Raw genomic sequence first — 17,423 nt, 5'->3', positions numbered from 1 at the left:
CTGGGTCCTAGGTTGCCCCTTCCCAAACTGTCAAGGAGGTTTGTGTCTAATACCTTCAATAAGGCTCCTTAAGACTCCTTCAGAACCACTTTTAAGATCCTTTTAAAAATATCCTTTTGGGGAATTCTCTAGCGATCCAGGGGTTAGTATTCAGTGCTGGAGTCAGGGTTCAATCCCTGGTTGGGGAAATGAAGATCCCACAAGCCGGCGCAACCTAAAAAAAGAAAAGAAATAAAAATAGCCTTTTGGAACCTCTTTTAACATTTTGTTGCTATTGGAAGTTATAGTGATAATTCGTTTTTCCAGCTGATCTTTCTGACCAACTTCAAGTACTATACTACTGCACACTTCTCAAACTGGAGTCTGCACAGCCCAATTCTATGCAGATAGGATGCAAAACAACAGAATATTTGTGGTACAACATTATGCAGCATCAATTTTACTATAAGATTTGGAAGAATAGAAGTTAAATAATTTAGAAGATGCATGGATGTGTGAGTACTCAGTCGTGTCCAACTCTTTTGCGACCCCCATGGACTAAAGGCCGCCAGGCTCTTCTGTCCGTGGGATTTCCCAGCCAAGAATACTGGAGTGGGTAGCCATTGCTTTCTCCAGGGGATATTCCTGACCCAGGGATCGAACCCACATCTCTTGAATTGTAGGCGGATTCTTTACCACTAAGCCACCTGGGAAGCCCAATTTAGAAGATAAGTATGTGTAAGTCTGGGCTTCCCAAGTGGTGCTAGTGGTAAGAATCCACCTAGCAATGCAGGAGACACAAGAGACGAGGATTAGGTCCCCTAAAGGAGGAAATGGCAGCCCACGCCATCACGTGTGTAAGTCAAATCTAAAACTAAGACAGACCGACAGTTCTTCACCATTACTCCTGGGCCTCAAATGTCAGATTATCTCTGCAAATATTCTAAGGGACACCAATTTTCCATTATTTTAAATAGGAAGAATGAAAAAGGAATAGCAAGTTGATCAAAAAACTACCAATTTACTAAATCACAGCAAGGCACTTAGATACAACTTACAAATACCGGATTAGAATGTAAAATGCTTAAGGCATTGCTTCATGGGTACCACACAATTCAGTAGCAGTGGCCTCTCTTAGACCTGCAGAGTCAGAGGTGGACGTCTCCTCGGTTGGCACTCCAAAGCTCTACAAAGTGACGCTGATGTGATTCTGATGGTCCACCAGTAATGTGTGAAAGCAACATGAAGCTTTTCTAACAAGCCGTTTAGGTTAAAATGCTGTATTAACCTTTGAAGGCTCAGCGTAACTTCTATATGTGTAAACTTCAGCTTTTCTCTATAATACTTCATCAAAATGGCTCTGTAGCTCCTCCCCACTGTCTCCAGTCTACAACCACTGGCCGCCTTTCTCTCTTTCTGGTCACTGCCAATCCCAGCCTCTCAACTGTCTTGCCCTCCTACAGTCAGCATCCAGACTGATCTCTTGAATATGTGAATAACATGACATATGTCTAGGGCCCAGACTCTACACCTGTCTGCACCACACACCGATTAACAATAAAGAGACGCTTCTTTATGACTTGCTGGGTTCTGGGCACATAATAAATACGTGTGAATAACTCTCCAACCAGTTACTGCCCCTGGAGGACAAGGGGCATACTCTATTCACCTTTCCAGCTCTCGCACCATTCGAGCACACGGTAGCTGCCCCATAAATACGTTTGTTTAACAAATACTTCTTACCCATATTTCCATAGCCAGATCCTAACATTCCATCAGGAGTCAAAATATTAACGACTTGGATAAATGAACTTGCACGTGAACAGAGGACCGGCCCGGGGGAGGGTCTGGTCCAGTTTAAGGTGGGTTTGCAGAGACAGCAGGTGGTCAGCCCGAAGGCCTTGCTCCCCATCTGCTCTCCAGCTCGTGAGGAGGCCAGAGGATCCACCGCCCTCCTGTTGGGCCTGGATCAGGCTCGTCCTGAAGCTGGGGCTCTGGCCCTTGTGTGCTCCAGGCCTGGAGGGCACAGCCCCTCGGGCTGGACAGGGCTCTGTCCAGGCTCAGCAATTCCAGCACTCTGGACAGCTCCACTTCCCTCCAGGTGTCAGGGTAGAGTTTGGGATCAGGACCCTGTCCCGTGTGTGCAGAGGACTCGGGGGCCTGCAGACAAGCTGACTCACAAGGAGCTCTGAAGAGCTCTGCCCACCGTGGCTGCGGTCTCATCTCTCCCATGGCTGGACTGTCGAGAGACACAGGGTCACAACCAGAGGCCACAGCCTGAGCCTGGGAGGCTGCAGAGCCCGAGGTTTAGGGCACAAGCTCACAGGCCGGGGAAGGACGCAGCTGTGGTGGGTGGGCTGAGGGCGGGGTCTTCCCGTGGACGATGCAGCCCTCCAGCTGGGCGGTCCTGTGGCCCAGGAGCCCAGGGGGTCATCACTTGGTCAGGCTCAGGCCATCAGTGAGTCCTGGACCGTTCCCACGTGCAGCCCATGAGCAGCACTGATGCAGTCTGCCGGTTCTTGTGGTTGGGGGGTTCTCCTTCGGTTTTTGTCTGTCTGAGAAAGTGTATGTCCCTTCACCTTTGAAGGATAATTTTACCGGGTTCTAAGTTGAAGAGATTTGTCAGTTTTGCTTGCATGATTTGTGAGACCTCAGGTGAAATTTTACCCCTGTCCCTGTAGGGGTGAGGTGTTTGCTTCCCCTGCTTTCTGCAAGCGTTTCTCTGTCCTTGGTTTTTCCGCAGTCAGAATAGAACGTGTCTTACTGCAGGCTTGTTTGTTTTTGGTATTTGCCTGCACAGTGCTCTCTGAGCTTCCGGGATCTGTGGTTTGGTGTTTATCATTAACTGGGGGAAATTCTCAGCCATTATTACTTCAAATATTTCCTCTGTTCCTTTCTCTTTCCCTCTGGTAGTGCTGTTATTTGTATGTTACACCTTATGCAGTTGTCTCACAGTTACAGGAGTTTTGATTTCAGGCATTCCTTTTGATTCTTTCTTAGTTTCCATCTTTGCTTATATTACCTTCCTGTTCTCACAAGTGGACTTCCCTGGTAGCTCGGTTGGTAAAGAATCCGCCTGCAACGCGCGAGACCCCAGTCCAGTTCCTGGGTAGAGAAGATCCACTGGAGGACGGATAGGCTACCCACCCTAGTATTCTTGGGCTTCCCTTGTGTCTCAGCTGGAAAAGAATCCGCCTGCAATGCGGGAGACCTGGGTTCAATCCCTGGTTTGGGAAGATCCCTTGGGGAAGGGAACGGCTACCCACCCCAGTATTCTGGCCTGTATAGTCCATGGGGCCGCAAAGAGTCGGACATGACTGAGCGAGTTCTCTCAGGTCATCCACTTTCTCCATTAGAGCCCCTGCTGCTGCTGCATCACTTCAGTCGTGTCCGACTCTGTGTGACCCCATAGACAGAAGCCCACCAGGGTCCCCCGTCCCTGGGATTTTCCAGGCAAGAACACTGGAGTGGGCTGCCATTTCCTTCTCCAATGTGTGAAAGGGAAAAGTGAAATTGAAGTCGCTCAGTTGTGTCCGACCCTTAGCGACCCCACGGACTGCAGCCCACCAGGCTCCTCCATCCATGGGATTTTCTAGGCAAGAGTACTGGAGTGGCGTGCCATTGCCTTCTCCGGGGCCCTAGCATGTTAATCATAGTTGTTTTAATTCCTGAGCCAGTAATGCTGCAGTTTCCGCCTTATCTGAGTCTGGTTCTGATGCTTGCTCTGTCTGTTCAAGCTGTGTTTTTCCCCTTTGTAGTACACTTTGTAACTTTTTGTTGAAAGATGGGACAGTATGTCCTGAGCATAAGTAAATATGCTTTTAGCGTGAGGCTTGCTTGTGTGGCTGGAAGTGAAGCTGTGTTTGCGCTCTTGTGGCAGGAGGTGTGGGAGGCTGAAATTCCCCGTCCCTGCTTCCCGCCCCTCGTCCTCTCCGGGTTCTCCTCGAGTTTTTCTCTTAGGTGAGGCTCTCAGCGCCTCCCAGTGTCACCTGTGCTTGACGTGGCGCCCTTCGCCGTGGCGGTGAAACGCCTGCTAGACCTTTCAGTGCGGCTGTGCCCGCGTCTGTGAGTTGCTGCACCCCACCCCCGTCCCCACTCAGGTGAGACCGGAGGGCTAGGAGGGCCGCAGGGGGGTACCTTCCCTCCCCCAGGACTGTGAGGCTCTGCGTATTCCCAAGGAGGCGAGGCTCCGGTGAAAGTTTCCTTGAGGCAGGGCTTTTGTGAAGAACAGAACTCTCTGGGCACATTTCCAAAGGCTACTTCTTCCTTCTCCTGTGGAAAGCAGGAGAGTTTTTCTCTGATGTTCCTCCTGAACACCTGGTGGGGCTCCTGTGAGCAGGCTTACGGAAGTGTGGGCATTTTAGGTAAGACTGGTGTGTGTGCGTGTGCTCAGTCGTGTCCGACTCTTTGCGACCCCATGGAGTGTAGCCTCCTCTGTGGGATTCTCCAGGCAAGAATACTGAATGCATTTCCTCTTCCGGGGATCTTCCCGACCCAGGGATCAAACCCACGTCTCCAGCACTGGCAGGTGGATTCTTTACCCCTGAGCCACCTGGGAGGCCCAGGTAAGACTGAGTGCTCACTCAGCCGCTCAGTCGTGTCCGACTCTTTGCGACCGCGTGGACTGTAGGCCGCCAGGCTCCCCCGTCCGTGGGATTCTCCAGGCAAGAATACTGGAGGGGGTTGCCATTTCCTCTTCCAGAGGATCTTCCCCACCCTGCGACTGAACCCACATCTCCCGAGTCTCCTGCACAGCAAGCAGATTCTTTACTACTGGCGCCACCTGGGGGCCAGGAAGTGAACATACCTTCTAGGACATGGAATTATTATTTTTTAAAAAAATACTAAAAAATGAAATAGTTCATGGAGTTGAAGCTGGATTTTTTAAAAAAGAGAGCAACCGTGAACTCAGGGCAGAATCAAGACTGAGAACCAGGCCAGTGAGATTCCCTCCTGTGCACTTTTCCCTGGGTGTGCCTCACTGTAGGTCCAGACCCAGAATGCCACCTGGGGTTTGGGTCACTGGGGCTTAAACCCTGGGGTCAGGGGTGGGGAAGATGATTCAAATAGTGAAGAGGGTGGACCAGCTCTAAAGTTCTCCTCCAGCTCGGTAACCACCCAGCTGTCTGCCTGCCGTGTACGCGGACCCTGGCTATGAATACAATGTTTAGAGACAAGAGAGAACCCCTGTCCTAGTGGGGCACAGAGGCTGGAAACCACTCACCATCAGTATCAAGTAGAGCACAGGCACAGGTGGGCATGGATACAGGTGAGCACAGGCACAGGTGGGCACAGGTGCAGGTGGGCACGGGTACAGGTGAGCACAAGTACAGGTGGGCACAGGACCCTGTCTGGGATGGGAGGGGTGGGGAAGAGTGGTGGAGGGCCAGCTGCTGGAGGAGACGGCATCAGAGCGGAGAAGGTGGGAAGGTGCCCAATCAGGATAGCGGCCTGGGCTATCTCCGTGACAGCAGCCAAGTGGACACCTCAGGACGACTGCGGCCTCTGCCCCTGGGCCTGCCCGCCGTGGAAGCCCCACACGAGGCAGCACACCCAGGCCCTCCTGGCACACGTGCACCCTCCCCTCCTGTGACTCCCGAGCTGTGTCTCCCCGTCTGGACCCACCTCGCTCCAGGCCGCTGCTGTCCACACGGGCGACACTTCTGGGTCCAAGGTCCAGACTGCTCCGTCTCAAGCCCCAGGGCCCACCTGTCACCAACTCTGCTCCTTCCAAAGCTCCAGAACCAGGGGGCAGTGGCGGAACACTCCTCAGGCAACAGAGGGTGCCCCTGTGCCAAGCGGAAGCTCCTGGCTGTGGTGCCCTACGGGTCAGTGGTGGTCTTTCTGTTTTGGGGAAACAACTCAAGGGCATTCTCTTCAGTTTCCTGTACAAAAAGGAAACCGGGAGTCAGGTAACTGGAACGCCCGAGGGCAGGTGGGTTCAGCAAACCCTGCTTTAAGGTCTTCCAGTCTGCGTAGTCCTATTCTTCCCATACAATTGGCCTGGGTTGTTATTCTTTAGTAAAACCTACAGAGGTTTGGCCAAAACAGAAATCTGGAATCCAGTTATAGCAATAACCAGCTGGCCCGAGGAAAACCTGACAGTTGGTGCTGAGGTTTGGCTTTGGGAAAACCTGGGACATTATGAAGTCTATCTGGACCTTAGTGGGGCTCTGGTTCTGGTATCAGATGCCCTAAATATGGAATCTGGTTTTGGGCAAACTGCAGTTTTTCTTGGACGGTATGTCCCTTTAAGGCTAAAAGCGCTAGCGACTGGAGGCAGTCTTCCTGTGCGGAGGGCTGAGAAGGAGAGCAGAGGCAACTTCATCCACAGTCTGCAGCACCGCAGAGCCACTGGGGAACCTGGCACTGAACAGGTCACCTCTAGGATTCGCCAGACACAGGAAAGCAGTAACTCCTGCGGCATTACTGCCCAGATGAGTTGTTTTTCTTCCCAAGTAGAGGCAAAAAGGTACTTGCCAGGGACTTCCCTGGTGGTCCGGTGGCTAAGACTCCACGCTCCCAATGCAGGGGGCCTGGGTTCAATCCCTGGTCAACGAACGAGGTCTCACGTGCCACAGCTAAGAGTTTGCAGGCTGTAACTAAAGAACCCCCCTGCTGCCGTGACGATCAAAGATCCCATGTGCTGCAACTCAGGTCTGGTGCAGCGAGCTAGATAAATAAATATTAAGCAACAAAAGCAGGCTTTGGGAAAGTCCTAGGAATGGTCTGCTGAAGTCACTGAGTGATTGACCAAGTCCGAGCATATAAGTTAATGGCCAGGTCTCCCAGCTGTAATCCCAGAGACCCTTCAGGAGCTTGCCAGTTCGTGGCAGATTGCATGCGGAGCCTGGCTTCACTGACAAGCATATGAACTAGCTGATATACGCCTGAGAAATCAGGTGGACAGGTTTGCATGACTGTACGGAATTCCTCGGCAGGTGTGTGAATGCGGTCTTTGGCTACTTTAGGAAGCTCTTTGGCTTCTTTAGGAAGCTCTTTGGCTACTTTAGGAAGGTCTTTGGCTGTGGCTCACAGCTGAGCTTTAAGTCCGTGGAGCATAAAAAAGGGTTTAGCCTCTGGGTCTTCAGAAGCTTAAAAGACCAGTTTAGAGGAAAAGGGAACGGGCAGAATTTCAGAGAAACGGGGAAGCTGGCAAGAGAATGAATGTGAGGGTGTAGAGGAGGGCTGGGGGCAGGGGCCGAGCTGAGACAAACAAACCAGGAAGAGCCTGGGGCCTCAGGAGCCGCTTCCTCTTATTGTCTGTTTGCCTCAGTGAATCTTAGCATCTCATTTTGCAGAGGGGCAGTTTTAGGTTCCTGACAACATTTGGAAGCCTCAAAATACCAATAGAAATAGGTGTCCCATTCAGTTCTGGAAATTTTAGAGGAGTCGTTGTCCAATTAAGTTTTGAGAAAATAAGTTCGGGCTGGGGTAGGCCCCAGGCCTGGGGCCACCACGGAGACGGCACTGGGCAGCCAGGGGCTGGGTCCCTGCTCCTGCTGCTCTAATTGCCTCTGGTCAGGTGAGTCCATTTAGTCAGAAACGTGGTGAGGAAGGGCAATGGTTCAAGACAGAACATCAGACAGGTGTCGGGAGGCCATCAGCAGAAGGGCTCTCGGGGTAAGTGACCTCCCCTCCTCCCGAGTAGCCTAGTGGACACCTTCCAACCTGGGGGCGCTCATCTCTCGGTGTCCTATCTTTTTGCCTCACAGGGTTCTCGTGGCAAGAATAGTTGAGTGGTTTGCTATTTTCTCCTCCAGCCAACTCACTGGAAAAGACCCTGATGCTAGGAAAAGATTGGGGGCAAAAGGAAAAGAGGGAGGCAAAGGATGAGACAGTTGGATAGCATCATCAACTCAATGGACATGAACTTGGGCAAACTCCGGGAGACAGTGACGGACAGGGGAGCCTGGTGGGACAGAGTCCGTGGGGCAAAGAGTCAACTGAACAACAAGGTAGGAGGGAGGGGCACCCTCAAAATATTCAGATAACGAGGATCCAGTTCCTCAGTGGCGACTTTTGGTTTGTTTGGCGGAGAGGGATAAGTGACTAATTTTTTTTTTTTTCTTCCCACCGCTTGGCTTGCAGGATCTCAGTCCCCCAGTGAGGCGTTGAACTTGGGCTCTTGGAAGAGAAAGCACTGAATCCTAACCACCAGGGAACCACCAGGGAACTCCCGAGAGTCATTTTCAAACAGGCTAAACAGCTCAAACAGCCGGCAGGCCTAACACCAGGAGTTCTAAGGGGGCCGTCTGGTCCCAGAGGAGCCGGGGTGAAGGCGTGTTCCAAAGTCACGGTGGGAAGGCAAGCAGTGCCAGCTGGATCGGCTTGATCTCAGATCAGACCGAAGTGCCAAATGAGTCCTTGCACACAACAAGACCTTGACAAGAGGAAAAAGCTTTAGCAAACGTCCTGACTGAAACCTGGAGAGCCTTAAAACTCGAAGGAAATGGGGCTCAGGAGAAAGACGCACCTTCAAAGTCCAGGGTCCTCGAGAAAAGCAGTGAGTGACGATGAGCTCAGGGTGGGAACTGCACCTATCTGCTCAGCAGTCGGGGGTCTTCTCTGGACCCCGGACAGGCCGCCCAAAGGTTGATCAAAAGTAGAAAGACTGCCAGGTATTTCCCAGCAAAGACAGGTCTGTCTACTCAGCATCAGCATAAAATTGCAACTGCAGGTTTCAAGCCTGGCGGCCATGCACAAGCCCCTGAAGGCTGGGAAAGCAGCTTTTGTAGAGGGAAGGGGAAGGTGGGCGGGCTTAGCACACAGAGCCCCGGCTTCTCATTGGCTGCTCCTCACCGATGTCGGCGCAGTCCACGTGTCCGCCTGGCCTTGCGGGGGTGAGAGCTGGTCGCCCGACTCTGTGTAACTGAGGTTTCCGTTCGTGGATAATCCATACATTGTGTTTATCCACGGGTCCCCTGGTGGCCATCGGGGTGCTTCCAACGCGGGGCTACCATGAACGGTGCTGCTTGGACATTCTCGTGCCGGGTTCTGTGTGGACACAGGTTCCCTTCTCTTGGGTGTCCTGTCATCTCTCAGTAAGACTAGTGAATAAGCTCATACATTTGCAGTTTTTCTTCCATTAGGCTTTATCCTTCCAATCTACTCTTTAACCTAACACTAGAGTCTTTTAATGTACTAAAATTTTTTTTGCCATGCTGCAAGACATGTGGGATTTACTTCCCCAACCAGGGGTTGAACCCAGGCCCTGGAATCGGGAGTGAGGAGTCTTAACCCCTGGACCACTAGGGAAGTCCTAGAGTCTTTCAAAAAATATACATCTTTCAAGTGTGTAAATCAGATCATGCTGAGCCTATATTTAAAATCTTTACATAACTTTTCACTGCATTGGAAAAAAAAAAAAAGACAGCAAAAACCTCAATGGGGCCTACCACTCCAGCCTCACCACTCAGGGTGGGCCTGGGTGGTTGCAAACACCCCTGGAGTTGTTTCCCCAACTCGATTTTAGGTAAGTTGAGGCTCCAGGCCCCCAGCACGTGCAGTTGCTTCTTTCCTGTCCCCTGAGCCTCTGCTCCGGAGCTCAGACAGGAGCAGCCAGGTGGCCACCTCCTCTGGGGTCCTGCCTGAAAGCTCCAGGCGCAGGAGCCCAGCCTGCTAAAAGCTGAAAGGGGCCTCTGGAAGAGTCCCATCCGGTGATCCCCTGGGAGCGGGGTCTGCTGGGCATGCAGGGCATGGAGCTGAGTGGACAAGGCTCCGTAGGGTGTGTTTTTGTTAGGGGAAGCACAGTGATTGAAACCACCCACCCTGGCCAGGCACCATAGTAACCATTTGCATGAGTTGTTTTACGACAGGAGGTCCTGGTAAGGAACACGGAACTAATAAGCCACCACCAACCGGAAGAGTTCGGGAAAGGTCAAAAGGAGACACCACGTGTCCGACCACCTCCCTGAATCCTTCTCTCTGGCTTCCATCTTGGCTGAGCAGGGCGTGTACCACCAGGAAGGACTCTGAGTCAGAATGATTGGCTGAAGGCAATCCGGAAACTAATCCCATCACCATAAAACCCAAGACTGCAGCCACGTGGCAGAGCCATTCTCCTGGGTTCCCTTCCCCTCCTGTTCTCTGCCCGGGCGCCCTTTCCCAAGAAATCTCTTGCTTTGTCAGCACACGTGTCTCCTCGGACAATTCATTTCCGAGTGTTAGACAAGAGCCCAGTTTCGGGCCCTGGAAGGGTCCCCCTTCCTGCAACATTTTTGTTTTGTGAAACGAAAGTATCTCCTGCCATATCAATCAACAAGAAATGCCGCAGCCGTCAGGGATTTCTGTCCTCCAAGTGTGAATGAGGGCCCCCAAACTGTGATCCAGCTGCTGCCACCCTACCCCACCGCCACCGCAAGGAGATTGAGGAGCACAAAGGAGCCGGCGGCCATATCTGCCCGTCCTTAAAGTGGATGGATGGGAAGCAGGATTTGGCCCCAGGTAGCTGAGGTGCATGACTTTCTGTGAGCCCAGAGGCTTGCATTGTTCCATACACAGGACACTAAATTCCTTGATACCTGATCTTTGATGTTCAGGTTGCCTGCTGTTTCTTGCAAACTTGTGTATTCCCGGACTTCCCCTCCCACCTCCTTGGAGCAGTTTTCTCAGAGATAACTGAAATGCCCTCTCCTGGGCTTGAAGTCCTAAATAGTCCCACCAAACAACTCTCCTTTTGGGTTGTGACTATATTTTTTTAGTCAATTTGAATAAAACCATTGAAAGAGAACCAGAATTTTAGGACAATTTGATTGAATCCAACCATTTTCATGGGCAGAAGGGGAAACCGAGGCCAAGGCAACCCAAGCCCTCGCTGCTCCCAGCGGGAGCCAGGAAGCTGCGCCCACCCATGCGGGGGCCCAGTGCACCCCAGCCTCCCAGGATGGACGCTTGGGGCCAGGCTGGGCAGTCAGCCCAGCAAGGAACTCTGAGGCCGGAGAAAGAAAGAAAGATAGTGCTAAGTCGTGTCCAACTCTTGTGACCCCCTGGACCGTGGCCCGTCAGGCTCCTCTGTCCATGGGATCCTCTAGGCAAGAATACTGGAGTGGGTTGCCATTTCCTTCTCCAGGAGATCTTCCCGACCAAGGAATCAAACCCACATCTCCAGCATTGCAGGCAGATTCTTTACCAACTGAGCCACCCAGGAAGCCCACGGGAAGCCCTGAGAGGCAGGAGAAGGAGCACATAAAAGACAGATGGACAAACGCTCTAGAGACAGTCCAGTGCAAGCCTTCGGTCCGAGGTGGTAACAGATGGGGGTTGCCCGTCGGGGCCCCCGGGGGCAGAGGGACCTGAGAGGACTCTCTCACTGAGGACTTGCCCGCAGGCACAGGCAGGAAGTGCCGCCCCTAGACTGTCAGCAGGTAGCGGCCACGTGACCAGGCGCTCAGGGAAGCTGGGGGTGGGGGGTCCCAGGAATGAAGTCGATGGAGAAGGAACAGAGAGGGGACCGGTGAGAGAGAGCCCAGAGGGGCTCTGCCGACCCAGCCTGGGAGCAGCAGCGCTGCAGGGATCCGGGAGCAGCAGCGCTGCCACCTTTCAAGCCAATTAAGGAGCTGTGTTGCCGCTGGGAGGGAGCCTGTCTGTCTCTGCTGAGTCCAGGCTCAGACTGGAACCTCTGGGGACAGAACTGAAAGCTGTAATCCATGCCCTCAGCATTAAAAATAAAAAGTAGCAGACTGCTAGGACTGCGATTTTGGACTACCGCGGGGCGCGGGTGTGGGGGAGTCGCCCTGTTTCCACCGCAGGACGCTCTTCTTTCCCTTTGCCTGGGGCACGAGGCCCCCTGTTCCGAAGTTATCCATCGGCCCACCCATCTGCCAGAAGTAAGTGACACTGGGCGTGATGTTGCTGCTTTCCAAAACAGAGAAGCCCAGATCCCTCTGGCTGAGAGCCCTGGTTCCCCTTCTTAAGCCTGAAACAGTCTTAAGACAATTAAGTCTTACATCTTAATTGAACACAATTGAAGGGAGAAAAGGCTATAGGCTAAAGCAGAGAACTGAACCACGCTACCCCTGCTGGTCCTTCTGCCATCCAGAGACCAAACCGCTAGCTGTTGACGTTCTGTCCAGTTTGTTTGCTCAGAAAACAGAGCCCACTTTCCTTGTAGCCTGAGATCAGACAGGAGGTCAGGAAGGAGAGGAAATCTGAGCATTCCATGCCAGCCTTCTCTCCTCCCACAACATGAAAGCCAGGGATGCTTTGTCCGCTTTTCTATAAAAACTGGATAGTAGCCAGTTTGTCACTGGATAGAGTTTATGAAAACACACATCTCAATTTAATGTAGTCCTTATAAACATAGGGTCCCCAGGTGGCCTGGCATGGTGTCACCTTCCAAGAAGTAAGAGCCTAACATAAAAGTGCTTAAAACTCGACATCCAGAAAACTAAGATCCTGGCATCTGGTCCCATCACCTCGTGGCAAGAGATGGAGAAAAATGGAAACGGACAGATTTTATTTTCTTGGGCTCCAAAATCAATGTGGACAGTGATTGAAGCCCCAAAATTAAAAGACGCTTACTCCTCAGAAGAAAAGCTACAACAAAGCTAGACAGAACATTACAAAGCAGAGACGTCATTTTGCCGACAAAGGTCTGTCTAGTCAAGGCTATGGTTTTTCCGGTGGTCATATATGGACATGAGAGTTGGACTATAAAGAAAGCTGAGCGCCGAAGAATTGATGTTTTTGAGCTGTGGTGCTGGAGAAGACTCTTAAGAGTCCCTTGGACTGCAAAGAGATCCAACCAGTCCATTCTAGAGGAGATCAGTCCTGGGTGTTCATTGGAAGGACTGATGCTGAAGCTGAGCTCCAATACTCTGGCCACCTGATGTGAAGAGCTGACTCGCTGGAAAAGACCCTGATGCTGGGAAAGATTGAGGGTGGGAGGAGGAGGCAGCGACAGAAGATGAGGTGGTTGGATGGCATCACTGACTCAATGGACATGAGTTTGAGCAAACTCTGGGAGACTCTGAAGGCCAGGGAAGCCTAGCATGCTGCAATCCATGGGGCTGCAGAGTCAGACACGACTGGATGACTGAACAACACCACCATAAAAGTAGGATTGAAAGCAGTCCAAATTGGGAGGAAAATTTAAAGAGGAAATTATTTTTCCCTTAAAACCCAGGAAGACATCTACAAGAAGCTGTATTTCTTCATCTCTCTGGCCCCGCAACGCCCACAGCCTGTATCACGGCCTGCAGAATGGAGGTCCCAGTGGCACTGGGTCAGTGAACAGTCCCACAGCTAAACCCCACGCTCCGACACAGGCGCGCACTTCTCTGCTTCAGCAACCGTCATCCCCCAACGATTTCAGCGCTGAGGTCTAACCTCGGCTCAAGGCACCAGTTGTCTGTCTGCCTCTAATGTCCATCAGAGGATGCGCAGATAAACAAACCATGGCATAAACACACATTGGAATATCACGCAGCCTTTAAAAGGAAGGACATTCTGACACGGGCTACAGCATGGATGAACGTTGGAGATGTTATGCTGAGTGAAATAAGCCCGCCGTAGCATGATTCCACTTATACAGAGCACCTAGATTCATCGGATTCGTGGACGCAGCAAGTAGAACGGTTGTTGTCAGGGGCTGGGAGGGGGCGGGAGGAGGAGTGGCTCAGTTCGGGAAGATGGGAGGAGTCCAGCTGGTGACGGTGACAACACTGTGGCTGTTCCTGAGGCCACTGACCTGCAGGCTTTAAAGAGGCTAAGATGGCAAGTGCATTCATGGAAGTCTGCTTTGACTGTCATTTTTTTAAAGAAAAAAATTTGGACATGTGTAAGAGATCCAGTATTCTTGGGCTTCCCTGGGAGCTCAGCTGGTAAAGAATCTGCCTGCAATGCAGGAGACCTGGGTTCAATCCTGCGATGGGAAGATCCCTTGGAGAGGGGAGAGGCAACCCACTCCAGTATTCTGGCCTAGAGAATTCCATGGACTGAATATAAGTCCATGGGGTCGCAAAGAGTCAGACACGACTGAGCGCCTTTCACTTTCAAAATGTTGTAAACCATTGCTATCTCAATACAATTTTTTTCAACAACAACAAAGTAATAAGATTATAAAGGAAGAAACTGGTGGCTGAAACCACACTTTATGACCATTTCTCATACCTGTCAAGTTTGGTCAATTTCAGCTCCCACCACAGCAGCATTCCTTACCGCCCCAGCACTTGCCCCCACCACTGCCCCCAGGCAGGCAGGCTCTGAGAACTGGCTACAGGCAGCTTGCAGGAGCCAGGGGCCAGGGGAGGCAAGAAGGACCCTGCCCTCCATTAACAGGGCTCTGTGCTCTGATCAGCAGACCCAGAGAAAGCAAAAGCGAAACTCAGTCACGTCTGACTCTTTGTGACCCCATGGACCATACAGTCCATGGAATTCTCCAGGCCAGTATACGGGAATGGGTAGCCTTTCCCTGTTCCAGGAGATCTTCCCAACCCAGGGATTGAACCCGGGTCTCCCACATTGCAGGCGGATTCTTTACCAGCTGAGTCACAAGGGAAGCCCGCAGACCCAGAGACGGTCAGCATCTTTGCAACCTTCACCACCCTTGTTACATGTACCCTGCCTCTTCCAGCAGAAACAACTTCCAGAAAATTTAAACAGCTGGTGCCTGGGACTTCCTTGGTGGTCCAGGGGCTAATACTCAATGCAGGGAGCCAGGGTTTGATCCCTGGTTAGGGAACTAGGTTATATTTTGGCCACCTGATGCGAATAGCTGACTCATTGGAAAAGACCCTGATACTGGGAAAGCGTGAAGGCAGGAGAAAAAGAGGGTGACAGAAGATGAGATGGTTGGATGGCACCACCGACTCGATGGACACGAACTTGGGCAAACTCTGGGAGATGGTGAAAGACAGGGAAGCCTGGTGCGTTGCAGTCCACGGGGTCTCGAAGAGTCAGACAAGGCTTGGCGACCGAACAACCATAACCAAAGATTAACAGCTAAAGCGTCTGCGCTGCTGCTGGAGACCCAGCCGCCCCAGCGAAGACGGAGGAGCTCAAGTACAGCAGCCACAACCGGTGCAGCCAAATACTAACAAATCTTAAAAAAAGAACTGGTGCTTGTTTTTAGATCCTGTTTTTTTCCCTCCTTTAAGTTTTCTTTTTCCCCTTTTGGGAGTCAGACATTTAAGGATTAAAACATTCAAAAGAAACCGTATATACAAAGCAATTAAAAAGTCACAGCACATATCTTGGCAAGGGCGCAGGCTCGGAAGAGGCCTGAGAAGACCTTAAGTTTACCCCTCTGGTTGACTTCCAGCACAGAGATGCCCTACAGAGATAATTAAAAAGATTTTTTTAAGCCATTTTTAAAAATTGAAGTACAGTTGACTTACAGTGCTGTTAGTTTCAGATGTGCAGCAAAATGACTCCGATCTATCTGTTCTTTTTCAGACTTTTCTGTTATAGATTATTTCTGTTAAATGTAATTCCCTCTGTCTGTTTTATATACAGTGGCCCCCACATGTGACATCATACATGGGCTGTTTGGAAAATTCGGATTTACTGAGAAATGCAGATCTCCCAAACCTGGCGGTATGTCATCACCTGCCACCAAAAGTCCCATTTGCTGCACTGCTGATCCCATCAGAGAAGCCTGTCAGTCCTGGGAAGCTGTCAGTCCCACGGTAGACGCAGGCATTTAAAATGACCATTTTTCCTTCAAAGTTCAGATTTCAGGATTGGCAACACAGTCTTCCAGTTGCTTCCCTTGAAGTCAGAGATTCGCTTCAGTAATTTTAAAGAAAATGTCTATTCCACACCCGAATGTGAATGTCCATGGTTTATTCATCATTCCTTTAAGTAGAAATGATGTTTCAGGAAAAAAAAAAAAAGGCTTCTGGCTCAGCTCACAACAACCTCCTGGGTGCCCTTCCCCAGAGCAGTCATCGCACAGCAGGAGTAGAAGTGCTTTATGCTTTGGCCCATTTTGTCACATAGGATATTAAGGTCAGGGACTCGGTGTTGAGACTTAATAGTATACATTGTAATGGTTTGTCCAGGATATTCTTGCATGACGTGGGCATGGTTTTACTCGCCACTGCTTCTGTGCAGTGCAGATGTCTGCAAAGCGGAAAAGGCAAGTGATGTCTTAATCTCGCTCTGAAGATAGTTCTGACATAATATCCCAGGAGCTGAAAGCTCAGTGACCCTGCTGTCCAGCTCGTAGTAACTGAGAGCCTGGCACGTGCTTTAACCCAAAGGGGCAGCTCCAGCCTCCCCAGCCTCCCTGCACCTCCGCGTTTACCCTCTGTCCCAACCTTGGCACCAAAGAGGTCGGTAGGGAAGACCCAGGGGCTCTGCCTGACACCCTTTTTGTCTTCGTTCAGAGGTTTCGGGGGGCTTGCTCCCCTACATTAGGCTCCAATGCAGTTACGCCTCCTTTTCAAAACAATACTTATTTACTTATTTGTCTGCATGGGGTCTTGGCTGCAGCACGAGGGATCTAGTTCCCTGATCTGGGGCCAAGCATGGGATCCCTGCACTGCAGCGTGGAGTCTCAGCCACTGGGCCACCAGGGAAGCCCCACGACTCCTCTATTTTCGTTCCAGTTTCCCAAGGTCCAGGTCTGCCTCAGAGTTCATGCCCCTAAAGAGTCCGACCGGGCTCTCTGCCTGGAGAGCGGAGGAGGCTGGAGTCCAGGAAGAAGCCTGGAGCCACACTTCTCTTGGCCCCGCGGGGTCACCGCTGGAAACAGGTCCTGCACGAATGGCCTCGGAGGCTGCCAGCTGTCTGCCCAGACCCACAGCTCGCAACGCTCCGTGGGGAAGCAGTCTAAGTACCCCGCCTTTAGTTTACACCCTACACCCAGCCCTGTTCCCCTAGCCCAGCCCTGGGGCCAGGGAGAGTTGGCCTGGACAAGGTCCTGCCCCCAGCCTGGACTCCCTCTGGCCTCGCCTTCTGCTGTTTCTGGGCCTTGCCGGGGCTCTGAGTACCCAGCTTCCAGGCATCCCCGGGCGGGGGACTCATGGGCACCCCGGGTCCAAGCTGTGGCCTCCCCGGGGACCCCGGGCTGCCTGCCTCCACGGGGACCCCGGGCTGTCTGTCTGTCTGTCTGCCGGCCTCCAGCTGCCACCGCTTCCTCTCTCTGTCTCAGTCCATTACTGGTTTCATTCTTTTCTTAAAAAAAAAAAAAAAAATTTGTTGGCTGTGCTGGGTCTTCTATGCTCAGTTCAGTTCAGTTCAGTCGCTCAGTCGTGTCCGACTCTTTGCGACCCCATGAATCACAGCACGCCAGGCCTCCCTGTCCATCACCAACTCCCAGAGTTCACTCAAACTCATGTCCATCGAGTCGGTGATGCCATCCAGCCATCTCATCCTCTGTCGCCCCTTCTCCTCCTGCCCCCAATCCCTCCCAGCATCAGAGTCTTTTCTAATGAGTCAGCGCTTCGCATCAGGTGGCCAAAGTATGGAGTTTCAGCTTCATCATCAGTCCTTTCAAT

General features: G+C 51.7%; 1 long non-coding RNA gene across 1 annotated transcript; it reads left to right on the top strand.

The window, feature by feature from the left end:
- The first annotated feature begins 3,837 nt into the window (after positions 1-3,837).
- On the top strand, positions 3,838-13,531 carry LOC129543049 (uncharacterized). The gene is made up of 3 exons (XR_016036027.1): positions 3,838-5,807; positions 7,695-7,937; positions 8,071-13,531. It is a non-coding gene; the product is annotated as an uncharacterized LOC129543049 (long non-coding RNA).
- The last annotated feature ends 3,892 nt before the right edge of the window (positions 13,532-17,423 follow it).

This window comes from Moschus berezovskii, chromosome 23 (assembly GCF_049115385.1).
Source record: "Moschus berezovskii isolate FMDL1 chromosome 23, NW_MosBer_1.0, whole genome shotgun sequence".
Taxonomy (NCBI): Eukaryota; Metazoa; Chordata; class Mammalia; order Artiodactyla; family Moschidae; genus Moschus; species Moschus berezovskii.
This window is presented reverse-complemented; position numbering and strand designations above follow the sequence as displayed.